The 16,575-nt window shown below is 41.7% G+C and overlaps 1 pseudogene; it reads right to left on the reverse strand.

Moving 5' to 3' along the window:
- Positions 1 to 16,575, reverse strand: part of LOC123281331 (poly(A) polymerase alpha pseudogene) — a 296,804-nt pseudogene that overhangs the window by 190,530 nt on the left and 89,699 nt on the right.

Genomic DNA, 16,575 nt, shown 5'->3' on the forward strand with positions numbered 1-16,575 from the left:
ATCTAGGACCATAGACAACTTTTTCCTTCTTGGATGCCCTCCTCCTCCCATCCACAGCTGATGCACCGCACCCCCACACCAGATTTAGTTCTAGGACCCTGCTTGTCTCCCTCCATCACTCTGTTTCCACAGTTCAATGACCTCTCTGCAGGTGCCTCCTGCATCTCTATCTTTAGCCCCTACTACTTCCCAGAACTCATGACACTCACATCCAAACGCCCTCAGCCCTTGCTCTTTTGTTTCCCAGATTCAATACATCATCAAATCCTGTTGATTCTTTTTCAAAATCTCTCACTTGTGTTGTTCTCTCCATTCCCATAAACCTTAATAACCCAGGCCCTCAACAACTCTGCTGCTAGAAGTACAACTTGACTTCTTGTCTCTGTTTCTCTACAGATGTCTTCCTTGCATACTGCTGCCTCATTACCTTCCTAAAAACTGGTTCACTCTCCTACTTAAGAATCTATAGTTGCCTACCCTGGCCAACCAGATAAGTTCAAAACTTTTCCTCTTTACTAACATTTCTTACTTTCTTTACCACTACTCTCTAGTATAATTCCTCCATTCTAATTAGCTCTACCTCCTTACTCATCCCTGCCCCTCCACTCATATACACATGTAATTCTTAGTCCCTGTGATATCCCTGAAAACAAACACCAAACAGGGCAATGTTCTCCCCGTTCTCTCACAGAGGAGTTACCCACACAAGTCATCACAAGCAACAACTCCAACCCCCAGGAGGACAAGGACCCTGTAGCATTAACATGTGAACCTGAGACACAGAACACAACCTACCTGTGATTGAGAATCTTTTCCTGATGATCAGTTCCTGTGTTCACAAAATCCTGTTAAGGACCTACTGTGCCTCGAGTGTCAGTGTTAGACTCCATAAAAGATACAGAAATGAGAAAGGCAGGGTTCCTATCCCAGGGAACATAAAGCCTAAGACAGGAGGTAAGGCATGAAAAATTATTATAATACAAAGATAGAAAGAGATAAATGCCACAAGAGAAGACAGAGAAACCCAATGGGAAATATGGCTACACATTAGAATGACTGGTAAAATTTTAAAAACAACTGATACTCAGTCCCCATCCACAAATCCTGATTTAACTGGTGTGGGGTGGAACCCAGGCAACAGTAATTTTTTAAAGCATCCCAGATACTTTTAACATGTGGCCAAGATGAAGAACCTCTGCTATAATATGTGTGACTTGAGCCTACAAGCAATGGTTTTTAGCTAAAAGTATGAATCAGAACTACGTAGAGAACTTTTTCAACATACTTAATAAACCTATAAACCATGCCTGAAGAAGGTGATACAGTATGTCTGGAATGAGACTTGGGCTTGTAAATTTTGAAAATCTCCCAGGTGATTCTCACATATATTTCATGTTAGGAAACACTGACCTGAAACAGGTAGGATTGAAAAACTTGGGAGTTGGGGAACATTCTATGAGGTGGGCATGAGATGAATAATGTATTCTGCAAGGCACAGAGAAGTACTCAAAAAGGAATTATTGGCAAATAGCTTAACTTTAAAATACGAAGTATTGTGAGGATGGGAAACAACTGGTATTCTTACATATTGCTGATGGAAATATAAAATGGCACAACCTCTCTGGAAAAGACTTTGTCACTTTAATATAAAGTTAAATACACTTATACAGTGCAGCAATCCCACTCCTAGGTATTTATCCAAGAGAAATGAAAACAGATATCCACACAAAGAGTTATACACGAATGTTCACAGTAACATTACTCACAGTATTAAAAAATGGGAAACAACCCAAATATCCCTCAACATGTGAATGGATAAATAGATAGTGTTATATCCATAAAATGGAATACTAATTAGCAATAAAAAGGCACAACCTTCTGCTAAAATAACATAATTAATCTCCAAAACACTACGCTGTGCAAAAGAAGCCAGACACAAAGGAGCACATATGATATGATGCCATTTAAATGAAGTTCAAGAATAGGCAATAGTAATTAATGGTGTTAGAACTCACCATAGAGGGTGGCATTAACTACAAAGGTGCACAAGGGAGCTTTTTGGACTGATGGAAATGTTCTACATCTCAGTGCAGGTGGTGATTACATGGGCATACACATTTACCAAAAACCAAATTGTAAACTTAAGACCTGTATGCATTTCAATGTATTTTAATTTTATTTCAAGTTTTTAAAGTAAAATAAACAAAGGAGCAGCTAATTCAATCTATCAGGTACAAAACATCCATTTACTAGCTCAGAGAATTCAGTTCCTTGAAGTTATAAGACTGAGGTCCCCATCGTCCTTCTAGGGACGACTCTCAGCTACCAGTGGTTGCTCTTAGGTCCTAGCCACAAGGCCCACACCATCTCAGCAATGGAGAACATCCCTTAAATTGAATTCTCTCTTACACTTCTAATCTCTTAGATTTCCTTTCTGAAACGAGTTGGAAAATACTGTCTGATTTTTTTTTTTTTTTTGAGGAAGATTAGCCCTGAGCTAACATCTGCTACCAAGTCCTCCTATTTTTGCTGAGGAAGAATGGCCCTGAGCTAACATCCATGTCCATCTTCCTATACTTTGTATGTGGGACGCCCACCACAGCATGGCTTGCCAAGCATTACCATGTCCGCACCCAGGATCCAAACCGGCAAACCCCAGGCTGCCGAAGCGGAACATGCAAACTTAACTGCTGCCCCACCAGGCCAGCCCCATGCTGTCTGATTTTAAATGGCCTGTATGATTAGACTAATTGCACTCAGATAATCTCTCTTTTTGTTAAACTCAAAGTCAGCTGCTTAGTAACCCTAGTTACATATACAAAATCCCTTTTACCACATAACGTATCACAATCACAAGCATGATATCCCATCATATTCAGAGTCTGGAATGAGTGGTAAATTTTGGGGTACTATCTCAGAACTCTGCCTACCACAGCACCATATGAAGCTGTTCATGCCCTCAAGTCATTCCTTCAGGGTTCTGTTCTAAAGAAATAGCAAAAAAGCCAAACATGGCCAGTCCAAACTCAAACTGAGATAACAAGAGACTAAGGACAAAAAACAGAGACAAGAAAGCAACGGCCCATATTCTTCTAGCCTGTGAATGTCTGAGTCACAGATACACTCACTGCCCCCCAACCTTTAGTAATGATCACAGGCACTGATGGTAGCCAGCATCCCTGTTAATCCCTAACTAAAGCTGTCAGAAACCCAAAGCCATCCCAAGAAACCAACCACAAATGACAGGCCACACAATCCAACCAGGAGATTTTATAGATTCCTGAAGATTCATTCATTCAACACACATTAGTAAGGATTCACTATATGTCAAGCACTAAGCCAGGTGCTGAGGAGAAAATGCAGATTAAAAAGTAAAGCCCTTATTTGGATCTTTATTTGAAAAACTCTACTGTAAAAGAAAGGAATAAAGAAAGATGGGAAGGGAAGGTAAAAAATTATGAAATAATTGCAGAAATTTGAACATTGAATATTTTATAGATTGAGGAAGTATTAAATTTTAGTGTGATAGTGGTATTGCAGTTATGTTTTCTAAAGAGCCCTGATATTTTAGTAATACAACTGAAATATTTACAGATAAAATGATTTAACGTCTGGGATTTGCTTCAAAATACTCAGGTTTGGAGAGGAAAGTATAGATGAAATAAGATTGGCCATGAAATAATTGTTGAAGCTATGGGATGAGTACATGTAGATTGATTATATCATTAGCTGAACTTTTGCACGTGTTTGAAATTTCCCAGGAAAAGTCCTTGCTCTCCAGAAGCTTCTAACACAAGGAGTCAGATATTCCAACAAATAGAATACTACATAGTTAAAATAAACAGAAAGTGCTGGTCAAGCTCCAAGGACAGTGACTGCCCCAGGGTAGGCAGAAAGAGTCACGGAAGACGTCACAGGAGCATCCCCCCCTTGACCAGCATCTTTAAGGAAGAGTATCTCAGGCACAAGGGCAGCCCAGTGGTACAAAGTCATGCAGATGGGCAGCCACAGAGTTTCCGCATACTCTCTGGATGACTTACAAGAGGCCATGTTACCTAAGAGCATGTGTTCCAGAGCCAGACCACCTGTGCTGGAGTTCCTGCTGCTGAATCCCCACTGTGAGACTTCAGGCAAGCTATTTGCAATGTCTTTGGGCCTCAGGTTCTTTACCTATAAAACACAGATTATAACAATACGTATTCACGGGGTGTTGACAGGAGTCAAAGAGTTAATCCAGGTGTAAAACACTTAGAAAGACAGTGGGTAAGCAATAAATGTTAGCTGTTAGTAGTGGCAGCAGTATCCCAGCCCACAATACCACACATTTTGCAAACCTCATCTAATTCCTATTAGTCACTTATCTTCTCTTTGTCAGACTGCACACTTGTAAAGTAGGGACTGTGTCTTACTTATCTCTGTATCCCCAGAACCTAGCCTAAGGCCATGCTCATAATAGGCACTGATCAGGCAACTCTTCTTTCAGGCAGCAGGGGTGGGACCATCAAAAGCCTCTGTCTAGCGCCCTCATGATTCCCTTATGGACTATACCCTAAATTCCTACAATTCTATGGCTTCTGTTAGCTTCCTTCCTTGTTTCCACCTCCTCTCTCATTCTGCTCCAGAGATGTGCATTCACTAACGGTGCTCTCTGGCCCCGTCCCTGGCAGGTGTTCCAGTGCCTCCATTCTCTCTCCCCCCACAGCTATATTATCTAAACAGCCTCTGCATCACTTATTCTGAGATTAACAAAGAACGAAGGGAGGCTGAATTTCTAGACCATTGGCCTGATATTTGCGAGAAGCAGAATCCTCTGGAAAAGAGAAAAGCAGATAAGATGGTAGCCAGAACATAAAGCCATCAAACATAGCTGCACCTTTGAGGAAATCCCGTAACACATTTATACAATCAGCTAGCATCTTGCTGGGGTTTGGGGGGGTTCAGAAACTGCTGGGGAGGAGAGGGAGACATGATGAGCAGGGAGCCCAGCTTTTTTTTTTTAATGAACAATTATAAAGCAAACCTTTATTGGACCAGCACCCAGGTCAAGAAACAGAACTCCACCCTAGAAGACCACTGGGGCTCCCTCCCCGTGGTGCTTCCTCCTTTTGGCCTTCCTGACTTCTACAATGGTCATTTTCTTCATCTTTTTTTTTTTTTTTGATTCTTTTTTTATTGCAGTAACAGTGATTTATAACATTATATAAATTTCAGGTGTACATCATTATATATTTCGATTTCTGTGTAGATTACATCATGTTCACCACCCAAAGACTTCTAGGTATATAGCAATCTATATTGAGTTGATGCTTTCGTTAGTTTGACCTCTTTCTAAAAGCTCTACTCTTTTAATCCCCTCCTCTCACATTTTATGTTTTTGATATCATATCTAACTTCTTATTTTGTGTGTGTGTATTCATTACCCTCTTATCATTGAAATAAGTAATTTTAGTACTTTTGACTTTCATATTAGCTTCATAAGTGGCTGATCTGCTACCTTTACTGTATTTTTGCCTTTACCAGTGATTTTATTGCCTTTTTTTAAATAATTTTCTTATTCCTATTTGTGGTCTTCTCTTTCTCACTTAAATAAGTCCCTTTAGCATTTCTTGTAAAACTGGTTTCTTGGTGATAAACTCCTCCGATTTTTGCTTATCTCGGAAACTCTTTATCTCTCCTTCCATTCTGAATGATAACCTTGCTGGGTAGAGTATTCTTGGCTGTAGGACTTTTCTTTTCAGTACTTTAAATATATCATGCCATTCCCTTCTATCTTGTAAGGTTTCTGCTGAGAAGTCAGCTGATAGCCTTATAGGGTTTCCTTTGTATGTCACTTGTTGCCTTTCTCTTGCAACTTTTAGGATTCTCTCTTAATCTTTAATTTTGGGCATTTTAATTATAATGTGTCTTGGTGTGGGCCTCTTTGAGTTTATCTTGTTTGGTGTTCTCTGTGCTTCCTGTACTTGGAGGTCTGTTTCCTTCCTTAGGTTAGGAACGTTTTCAGCTATTATTTCTTCAAACAGATTCTCTGCCCCTTTGTCTCTCTTGTCTCCTTCTGGGACACCTATAATACAAATGCTAGTGTGCTTGATGTTGTCCCAGAGTTCCATTAGACTGTTCTTATTCTTTTTAATTCATTTTTCTTTTATCTGTTCAGCTTGGGTGATTTCCTCTAGTCTTTCGTCCAGCTCACCGATCCGTTCTTCTGTATCATCTACTCTGCTATTGAGTCCCTCTAGCAAATTTTTCACTTCCAGTATTGCATTCTTCATTTCTTATTGGTTCTTTTTTATATTTTCCACTTCTTTGTTGACATTCTCACTGTGTTCATCCATCCTTCTCCCAAGATCAGTGAGCATCCTTATGACTTTTTGCTTGAATTCTCTGTCATAGATTGTTTATTTCTGTTTCATTTAGTTCTTTTTCTGGGGCTTTGTCTTGTTCCCTTGCTTGGAACATATTCCTTTGCCTCTTCATTTTGCCTCTTTCTCTGTGCTTATATCTATGTATTAGGTGGGTCAGCCACATCTCCTGATCTTGAAGAAGTAGTCTTATGTAGGAGACACCTTTTGAGGTCCAGCAGTGTGCTTCCCTCTCATCACTAGTTCTGAATGTTCCAGGAGTGACCCCTGTGTGGACTACATGTGTCCTTCTGTTGTGGCAGGGTTGCTCCTGCTGCAGGGTTGCTCCTGCTGCAGGTGCCCAGGGAGTCTAGGCTGTCCCTCTGAGCAGGTGGTTGTAGTGCTCAGCTGCATGTGGCAGCTATGGACCCTTCAGTAAGTTTATCAGGTTTGGGGAGCCCCAGCACAGCTGGCTGCAAGGTCTAATAGCACATTCCTGCTGCAGTTTTTCTAAGTGAGTAGGCCCTAGCATGGTTGGTTACTTGGCTCAGGGGCTTATAACTGCTGTGGGCCTCCAGCCTGCAAGGCTGTTGTCAGCTCTCTCAGGATTACAGCTGAGTGGGGCTGGCCCCAGGCATGGGAGTACCCAATTGTTTCAGGCTTTGGAAGGTGGGGCTGATCCCCTATGTGGCTATCTGAGAGGCATAGGTCTTCATAGCCCAGCTTTATGCTAATTTGATTTTTTTTGAGGAAGATTAACCTTGAGCTAACATCCGCCGCCAATCCTCCTCCTTTTGCTGAGGAAGACATGCCCTGAGCTAACATCTATGCCTATCTTCCTCTGCTTTATATGTGGGATGCCTGCCACAGTATGACTTGATAAGCAGTGTGTAGGTTTGCACCCAGGCTTTGAGCCAGCAAAACCTGGGCTGCCAAAGTGGAGCACATGAACTTAACCACTGCACCACCAGGCTGGCCTGTATGTTAATTTTTGCTTTAAAAACTTCAGGGTTTCTTTTTCTCCCTACTAGTAAACATCCTCATTTTCCACCAGAGCAGAGATTCAGAGAGGAAAAGAATATGAAGATCCAGAGCCTGAGAACTGAGAATATACAAGACCACAGATGGCTAGATTCTAAAGATGAAGTAGCAGGATCAGGTGCAGATCTCTCTTGAATCACAACTCTCTGTACAAAGTGCCCTGTGCCCTGAGCAGTGATGTGGGGGTGTGACATGATCCTCATCTCCCCAAGAGTGGAAATTGCTGGTAGAAGATTAACTAACTCCCCAGGAACAGAAGGAAATGGAGCCCTCTGAAGTGCCTCTCCCTACCTAATCTCCCCAAGTTTCCTCTGACAAGTGGACAGTTCAAGGCTATGTCCCCAGTCATAGGATTTGACAGTTCTTTTCTGTAAAAAAAGGTGAGGGAGGAGATCACAAGGCAGAAATGGGGCACTGGAGAGGACATAGTAAAAAGATCAAATTAAGCAGGCTTTGTTTAAAATCAAAGTCCTGTGGAGCATGCCGATCTCCCTTCATTGCTGGGCTCTCTATGACCACCAATCTTGCCCCATACTTGGAGCCCCATGTGAACCCAGAACTCTTCTTGCTTGGGGACTACAGCAAGAAGGGAAAAGGGGAACTTGGAACAGGAAGACAAATAAATACAAGCAGAGTGGCAGGCTCCCTGAAATACTAAGTGTGATCGTAACGAAGTGCGACTGGTCTTCTTGTTGGGCTCAGACTGGTTTTAAGAACAACTCTACACAGTAAGTGACCAAACTATTTTGAGTAATGACAGAACTTTTGGAATAAATGTAGAACCACCCAGGAAACTACTTTTTAGGTGCCCATATTTACCTGGATATGATATACTTGTAAAAGGAATCATATAACTCCCATGAGTCTCATAACTTGATTGTCTTAACTTACATAGGACCTAGCAACAGTTTGATATGACCAGGAGTTTGAGCAGAAAGGGAAGAGCAGGAAAAAAACATGAGTGCATATGGTGGCGGAGACATGTGGATAAGAGAAAAGAAGAGCCAAAGAAAAGAGTAATACAAAAGGAATAATAAATCCCTATCATAAAGACAGAGATGGAAAGAGTGAATTAATGTGGCTCAAATCATCAAACAGGCCAACTTTTCCAATTGAAGCTTTCCTGGGTAACTTCATTGTCAGCCAGCCCTGTACGATCCAGGGGTGCGTGGAGTGGGAATGGAAATGGGCTGAAACAGACACTAAACTCTCCCACTTCCATTTAAACCCAAAAAGGGCTTTTTCATCCTACAGAGAAGAATTAGACTTCACACATTCGTTGGCTACTTTACGTTAGACACAGAAATTTGATTCATGTCAATTCTTCAAAGAACCAGCTGCACAACTTGCCTATCATTAATTACCAAGTTAAAGAGCTAGAGTTATTAGTGCATACGTGTTTGTGATCTTATTCTCTAAAGCAACCACTGTACTTAAGAATCCTAAGGTCTCCATATGACCCAGCAATTCCACTCCCAGGTATCTACTCAAGAGAAATGAAAACGTACCTCCACACAAGAACTTGTACTGATACATGAAACAACATGGATGAAGCTTGAAAACATTATGCTAAGTGAAAGAAGCCAGTCACCAAGACCACATATTATTGTATGATTCCATTTAGTTGAAATATCCAGAACAGGCAAATTCATAGACACAAAAAAGTAGATTAGTGGTTTCCAGGGGATGGAGGGAGGAGATGCAGGGGAGGGACTGTGATGAAGAGTGATTGCTAATGGGCATGGGGTTTCTTGGAGTGATGAAAATGTTCTAAAATTAATTGTGGTGATGGTCATACAATTCTGTGAATATATTAAAAACCATTGAATTTTACATTTTAAATGGATGAATTGTGTGGTACGTGAATGATAGCTAAACAAAGCTGTTATTAAGAAAGAGTCTTAAGGCCTGGATAAGGGCTGTGTCTGCTGGCTGGAGTTTAGATTTAGCTATAGTATCCCAAAAGCCCATTAAGACACATAGATGGCTTGTAAAATGGCAAAAATCTGAAGGCAGGGAAAAGTAGGTGTCCCAGCTGGAAGGCAGTGAGTAGGAGAAATCCTCTCTTACTCAGAGGAAGGTCAATATTCTTGCTCCGTTCAAGCCTTCAACAAATTGGATGAGGTCCACCCACATTACAAAGAACAATCTGCTTCACTCAGTCTACTGATTTAAATGTTAATCTCATCCAAAAACACTCTCACAAAAACCCCCAGAACAAAGTTTGACCAAATATCTGGGCACCCTATGGCCCAATCAAGTTGACACATAAAATCAACCATCACACTAAGTTAGTAATACAGTTCAGCCACATTGTTCGTTCAACACTTAAAGGCCCTGTACTATGGAATGTACATAGCTTAAGTACGTATATATGATAACCCATATATAATTCCAGTAGCTAGCATTAAGTACCATGAGGGGGTCTAAAAGTTGAGATGTTCAGGGTAGGGAGAGATTATTTCTTCCACATGGTTCCTTGGAAAGAGTGTAGCATTTCAGCAGGGAATTGAAGGATGATGATAATAGCATAAAGAAGGAGGACATTCCTAATGAAGGAAAGAAACAAAAAGACAAAGAATCAGGAAAACGTGGTGAGTCATCTCGATCAACTACAATCTAAAGTGCAAGAGGAGTAAGGAAAGCCCTTTGTATAATGGTAGGTGGTAAAAGGAACCCAGAGCTTCCCAATCTCCCTAATAGGACTTTCTAAGAACCTACAACCTGTGGCCCAGAACCTTCCTGAAATTGTTTCAGTTCCACCGCTAAATATTTCTGAGAAGTAACTTGCTTCGCATTCTGCTAACTTCTCCCATCTCCTAGAGTTCCTCCCCTTCTCAGACCTTAGATATGCCCAGTTACTCGCATTGGGATATAGATTTAAAAGGTTTCTAAGGGGAAATCAGTACCTAATCAATCTTTACACTGTATTTCATGAAACATATTTCATGTCCAAAACAATCAATTTCAAATTCATGAAACAAACATCTAGCATCACCTACTATGTATCATGCACTGTGAAAAGTCCTGGGAATACAAAAATGAATAAAAATATGTTTCCTGCCCTAAAAGAACCCACTCTCTATTTGGGAACAGAGACTCGTCATAAGATGGAGAATGTCTTTGGAGAAGACTTGAGAAGGCCATGCAAAAGATATCTTCAAGGGCAGTTCTAACCTGGTAAGCAATTTTGCCTGGTTTGTGACCACAGGAAAAAGGGTACCAAACTTACTTTCACATCAGTGCTCAATGCCTGCTAGCACAAGCCACAGCAGGAGAGCTAACCAACAGTACCACCCACCTCCAAGTATCAGGCTTGTGTTAGACGTGGGAGGTACAAAGAGGAGTGAGATATCTAAGAAGCACTTCTTAAATGCCTCCTGTTCACCAGGTTCTACGGCAAGTACTAGAGACGTGGTCCTTAAACATGGAAAGGAGTATCCTAGGAAACAAGGAAGCAGCAATCACAGCTAACTCATCCAATCCTATTCCTAGGGTTTTCCTCACTAAATTGCCCCAGTTTTATCTCATCTTCCCTCTACTCATTGATACAATTTGTTCTGCACTTTAATAGAGTGAACTCCTTAAAACACATATTTGATCATGTCAATTCCCTGCCTAAAATCTAGATGCCACTCTCCATCACCTTGAGGATAAAATCCAAACATCTTCGCCAGCATGCCAGGGTCTTCATAATCTGTTTCCTGCTTATTTCTAACCCCCATCCCTCTGTACTCTCTGTTACAACATACTTGACTACTTGCAGTTCCCTGAATATAGGTAATCCCTCCCATCACTGACTTTACACATGTTATTGCCTCTGCCTGGAAGGCCCTTCCCTCAATTATTACTCCTCCTTTAGAATTTATCTCTTGAAAAGAAAAGAAAAAAGTCTTCTCAGACTGGTCTCAACACTTCCACCCTCATCCCAGGATGAGTTAGGAGACCCTCCCCTGTGCTCCTATAATACCCATCTGTCCCTCAATCACAACACTTGTCATTCTGTTCTGTAACAACCTTCTTAAGGGTCACTAAAACCCTTAGTCTTTATTCCCATTAGTAATACCCAATGCATAATATAATGCTTAGTGTCTAGCAGGCATTCAGGAAACTAAATACTTACTAAGGAGTGGGTTAACGAATGAATGAATGACAAGTATCAAGTACTTAGCAGAATCCATGTGTGAGACAAGTCTTCAATTTAATAAATCTTCATTGGGTATCTATAATGTAAGTAGTATCTTGCCAGATACATTTTTTTCTTTCTTTTTTTTTTCTTTAAGATTGGCCCTGAGCTAACATCTATTGCTGATCATTATCTTCTCCTTCTCCTCCTCCTTCTCCTCCTCCTCCCCCTGCTCCCACTCTCCCCCAAAGGCCCCCAATACATAGTTGTATATTCTACTTGTAGGTCCTTCTGGTTCTGCTATGAGACACTGCCACAGCATGGCTTGATCAGCTGTGCTAGGTCCGTGCCCAGGATCTGAACTGGCGAAACCCCAGGCCACCAAAGCGGAGCATGAACTTAACCACTCAGTCGCAGGGCTGGCCCCTGCCGGAAACTTTAAAAATGAGAAATGAAGATTCAGTTTCTATCCTTAAATTGTTTTCAGAGGGGCATGAAAAATTAAATTTATACTCAGATAGAGAACAAGGAATAATGACAACACAACAGGTGCTATTAAAGTTATAAAAAGGGCTATGGGACAGCCATGGCCATCACCACCTGCTCTCTAGAGTTGCTCTTCCAACCACCCTAGTTACGCTAGCTAGGTTGGAATGAATCTTTTCCACTTAGTTCAGCCAAGACTGACTAATTTTCCGGTAGCAACTAACAAGAACAATAAAAGAAAAAATACAAAAGAATTTTTTTAAAAGAAATTTTCAACCATGGATAACTGAAGCCTAACCACAGAATCCTCACTGGATATCACATGCCTAGGTCTGAACTTGATGAGACAACAGATCTAGCTCCTCATGCTTCTAACCAGCTCCCCAAGGGGCTGGCCTGACTTACTTCTTACTCCCTTTCACTAAATCCTGGGCAATGCTGGAGGTAAGCAGACTCTGACCACTGGGAGAGGACAGCCATTCTCCTTCTGTCCTCTAGGCTCCACTCCTGACCTTTAGCCTGACCTGAGCACACCCAGCAGCAGCCTCCTTTGCCCTATATAGAGAACACTCCAATTTCGAGACCATGGAATTTCTTCTGCTGCCTGAAACTCACCTTTTTTCTTTTATTTAAAATAAATAAATAAATAGAAGCTTCTCTGGAAAATATATCTTAGCCTGATCTTTGTCAAGACGGTTCTATCCTGTAGGGCATTTTAACATTTTTCACCAGGGGCAACATCTGGGCCAGGTTCCAATGGCAGGTTCCATCTTTCCAAGGTCTTCCTCATGTCCACCCTTGACAAAACAATAGAAAACAGGTTCTCTTCCCATTTCAAAACCCTTTACCGCTACTTAAATAATGCCTATGGCAGTATAGATAATTCTAACAAGTTTTAGGAAAATAATTTGGCAGTATTTGCCAAGAGCCCAAGTAACTCCTTTGACCAAATTATCTATTCACGTTCAGAAATATAGCGCAGGAAATAACTAGAAATGCAATACACACTTAATGCAAAAAAGATGTTTATCATACCAAAATTTAAAAGAGGAAAAAATTAGAAATAACGCAGATGTCCAATAATAGGGAAATTATTAGGTAAGTTATGAATTATCTTTTAACATAATGTTATACAGTCACTTTCTAAATGTTTGTTAAAATTTTAATAATATGAAAAAATTCTTAAGCAAAAAAAATCAGTATACAAAGTTATATACACAGTATGATCTCATAAGTAGAAAAACAGTCCAAAAAAAAGTCTAAACAGGGGCTGGCCCCAGGGCCTAGTGGTTAAGTTCAGCATGGTCCACTTCATCAGCCCAGGTTCAGTTCCCGGGTGCGGACCTACACTACTCATCAGCCATGCTGTGGCAGTGACTCACATACAAAATAGAGGAAGATCGGCACAGATGTTAGCTCAAGGAAAATCCTCCTCAAGCAAAAAGAGGAAGATTGGCAACAGATGTTAGCTCAGGGCGAATCTCCCTCAGCAAAAAGAAAAAAAAAAGTCTAAAATTATCTATGTCTCCAGGTGGTGTAATTAGAGGAATCTTTTCCTCTACTTTACAAAATCTCTGCAATAAGTATGTATGGCTTTTATAATCAGAAAAAAAAATTTCTTAAATATATGTCTTCTGTGGACCTCAAATTAGTGGAGTACTTGGTGGATATTAGGTACTTAATAAATATGTACATAATTAATAGAAGAAGAGAGTTCCTATTTGTTGTCTGAGGAACATGAAGCAGAGAAAGTTAACTGCTCTGAGAATAAGGAGGCCTAGATCTTAGAGACTCGGAGAAATTACAGCCTCGCCTCATCCATAAAATGGAGGGAGCACCTGCCTAACTTCCCTCAGGAGACTGGTGAGAAGCAAATGAGACAATGCTTATGAAACTTTTTGATAAATTGGAAAACTCTACACAACATCTAAAGACAAACAATAACGAACTCCTGTTATTTTTGCTCTTCTCAGTTTACTGCAGAATAGGAATGATACACACCTGAAGCGCACCAAATAATCACTCCTTTCCCAGAAGACTTTACCAGTTTCCCCACTTCTTCTCCAGGTGCCCCAAGAGCAGGTGTCTCCTGGGCAGGCACCTTGTAGAACTCAAATTGTTATAGACTTATAACGTCAAAGTCCATAAAACATACAGGAAAGACCTTCCCTACCCACACCCGGAGTCTCTTACAAGCAGCAGAAAGAAGATTCGTGCCTGACATTGCACTGGCTTCCTAAATACTCCCTCTGCCTCTAGTTTCTCCCTTCCAACCAATTCTGCACTTTATCATCAAAATAATCTCCTCTATCACAGAATCACAGACTCCTTAGCTAGACAAATTCTTTTATAATCACATGGTCCAAACTCCTCACTTTAAAGATGAGGGATCTAAGGCCCAGGGAGGTTAAAAGAATAAGTGACTGAATCAAGGTCATAATATTAATGTCATTTCCTTCCTCAAAAATCTTCAGATAAATCCCAAACTCCTTAGCATGGCATTCAAAGCCCTCACAACAGCCCCAACCTACCTATTGAACCTCATCTCCCTCTAGTCTCCCCCACAAACCATTGGTTCCAATTCAACTGGTTTCTTCTCCATCCCCTGAACTTAAGAAGCTTGGCCTCATCTCAGATGCTTTCCTGGAATGTCCCTCTACCTTCCTCTCCAAGCTTTGCACATTCACAAGGGGCACTTATTCAGGAAGCCTTTTCTAACCAGCTTAGCCCACAGGGCAGCTCTCTGACCTCTGAACTCCCAGAGCTCTCACTGCCCATTACACCTGCTGACCTGTGTTACAGAACATGTGGTCCTGATGCTGTGATCTATGTTTACCTGTCTTACTGCCTCTCTCTACCCAGACTATAACCTCCTTGAAGATGTGGGATTGTATTTTCTATTTCTCCACATCCCTCACTGCACCCACCTGTGACTCACAACATTTACCAAGCACCTACAGCATGTAAGTTGCTGCTCTAGGTGCTTTGTGTATGCTATTTCACTTGATCCTCACAATTTTCCCACAGATGAGAAAACTGAGGCTCAGCAAAGATAAATAAATGGCCACAGTCACACAACTAAAAAGTAGCAGAACCGTGACAGGAATCCATGCCCCTCAGCCTCCATAAGCCACGCTGCCTCTAGCCCAGTCAGCGCCTGGCGTGGGGCAGATGTGCTGGAACTGCTGACTGATGACTAAGCCATTCCCAGATCCAGGTGGAGAGCCAAGGTACACATGACAGGGAAACAGAGCCAGCCTGATACTCCCTCCTCTGAAGCCACATGTGGATTTCCCTGCAGGGTCTCCTTAGCTTCCTGGAATTAACCCTTCACCCTGTGCCAATTTAGGCAGCAGCCCTACTCTGTTCCACAGGTAGCTTCCCTGGGAGCCCTGACCAAATGGGTAAGACATCAGGAAATGAACAGCCATATTCCTCTGAAGTAGAGTCAAAAAAGTGATTCTTGAACAACTAGCTGGCTGGGAGGGAGTCCCTCCCTATGGCCACCCAGTTTCAGCTCCTGTGTTTTCCTTTCGGGGCCTGTCAGGCAACTTTGGGATGGCAGGGACAACTTTTGCCAAGAAGCTCTGTCCTACAGAGTGAGGGTGGAGGAAGCCCTGACACTGTGCAAACCCCTAGGTCAGCAGGAGGACCCGAGACTCTCCTGCCTTGTCGTGACCCAGGGCCACATCTTCCACACACCCACATGGAAGCAGGCTTCTCAGCTCTGGTGGTAACAGCTACCTTTTACTCAGTGCCTACTGTGTGCCAAGCACTATAGCTGGTGCCTCAAATGTTTATCTCAATTAACTCCTGCTAACATTCTGTGAACTACACAGTCTAGTGCAGTAGTTAAGGGCATAGGCTCTGGGGTTGGACTGTGCAAGTTCAGAATTCTAGCTCCACCACTTACAAATTACATTAACTTGGGCCTGCTAAATAACTTCTCTGTGCCTCAGTTTCCTCATCTGAAAATGAGAACTACTCTAGTACTTAGTTCCTAGAAATGTATGAGGATTAACTGAATTAATAAGTGTAAAGTGCTCAATACACGTTGCTATTATTACAACTATGATGTGGACATCATCTCCATTTTACAGATGGAGCAACTGAGCCTTAGAGAGCTTACATCACTTGCCAAGGTCACATAGTTAATGAAGGACAAAACAAAGATTTAAATCCAGGTCTGGTCTACCTGACTCCAAAGGTACATGGACACCTGAAACATCCCGGTGCTGGAAGCCTCTCTCTGTCTCTATCTCTGTTTTTCTTTCTCACTAAACTATACTTAGGGAGCAGCTTGGCTGGTGAAGAACTACAATAGGACCCAGGATAGAAGCAAGTTCCCAGGGTCATCCTGGAGAAGTAGAAATGTGCAGGGCCCCAAGCCAACTCTAAGAACATGGGGTCTGGAAAAATTTCACTCACCCTACCCCAACTCATTTGACTCAAGTGACATCAGGCTAAAATGAATATCAAAGGCAGTATTGAAGGGGGAAAGAAGTCACAAAAGGGCATCACGAAGCCTTAGCAGAATGGGTTTTCAACAGAGAGGGGGAGTCCCACCCCAGTTGACTTAGTGTC

Source organism: Equus asinus, chromosome 26 (assembly GCF_041296235.1).
Source record: "Equus asinus isolate D_3611 breed Donkey chromosome 26, EquAss-T2T_v2, whole genome shotgun sequence".
NCBI lineage: Eukaryota > Metazoa > Chordata > Mammalia > Perissodactyla > Equidae > Equus > Equus asinus.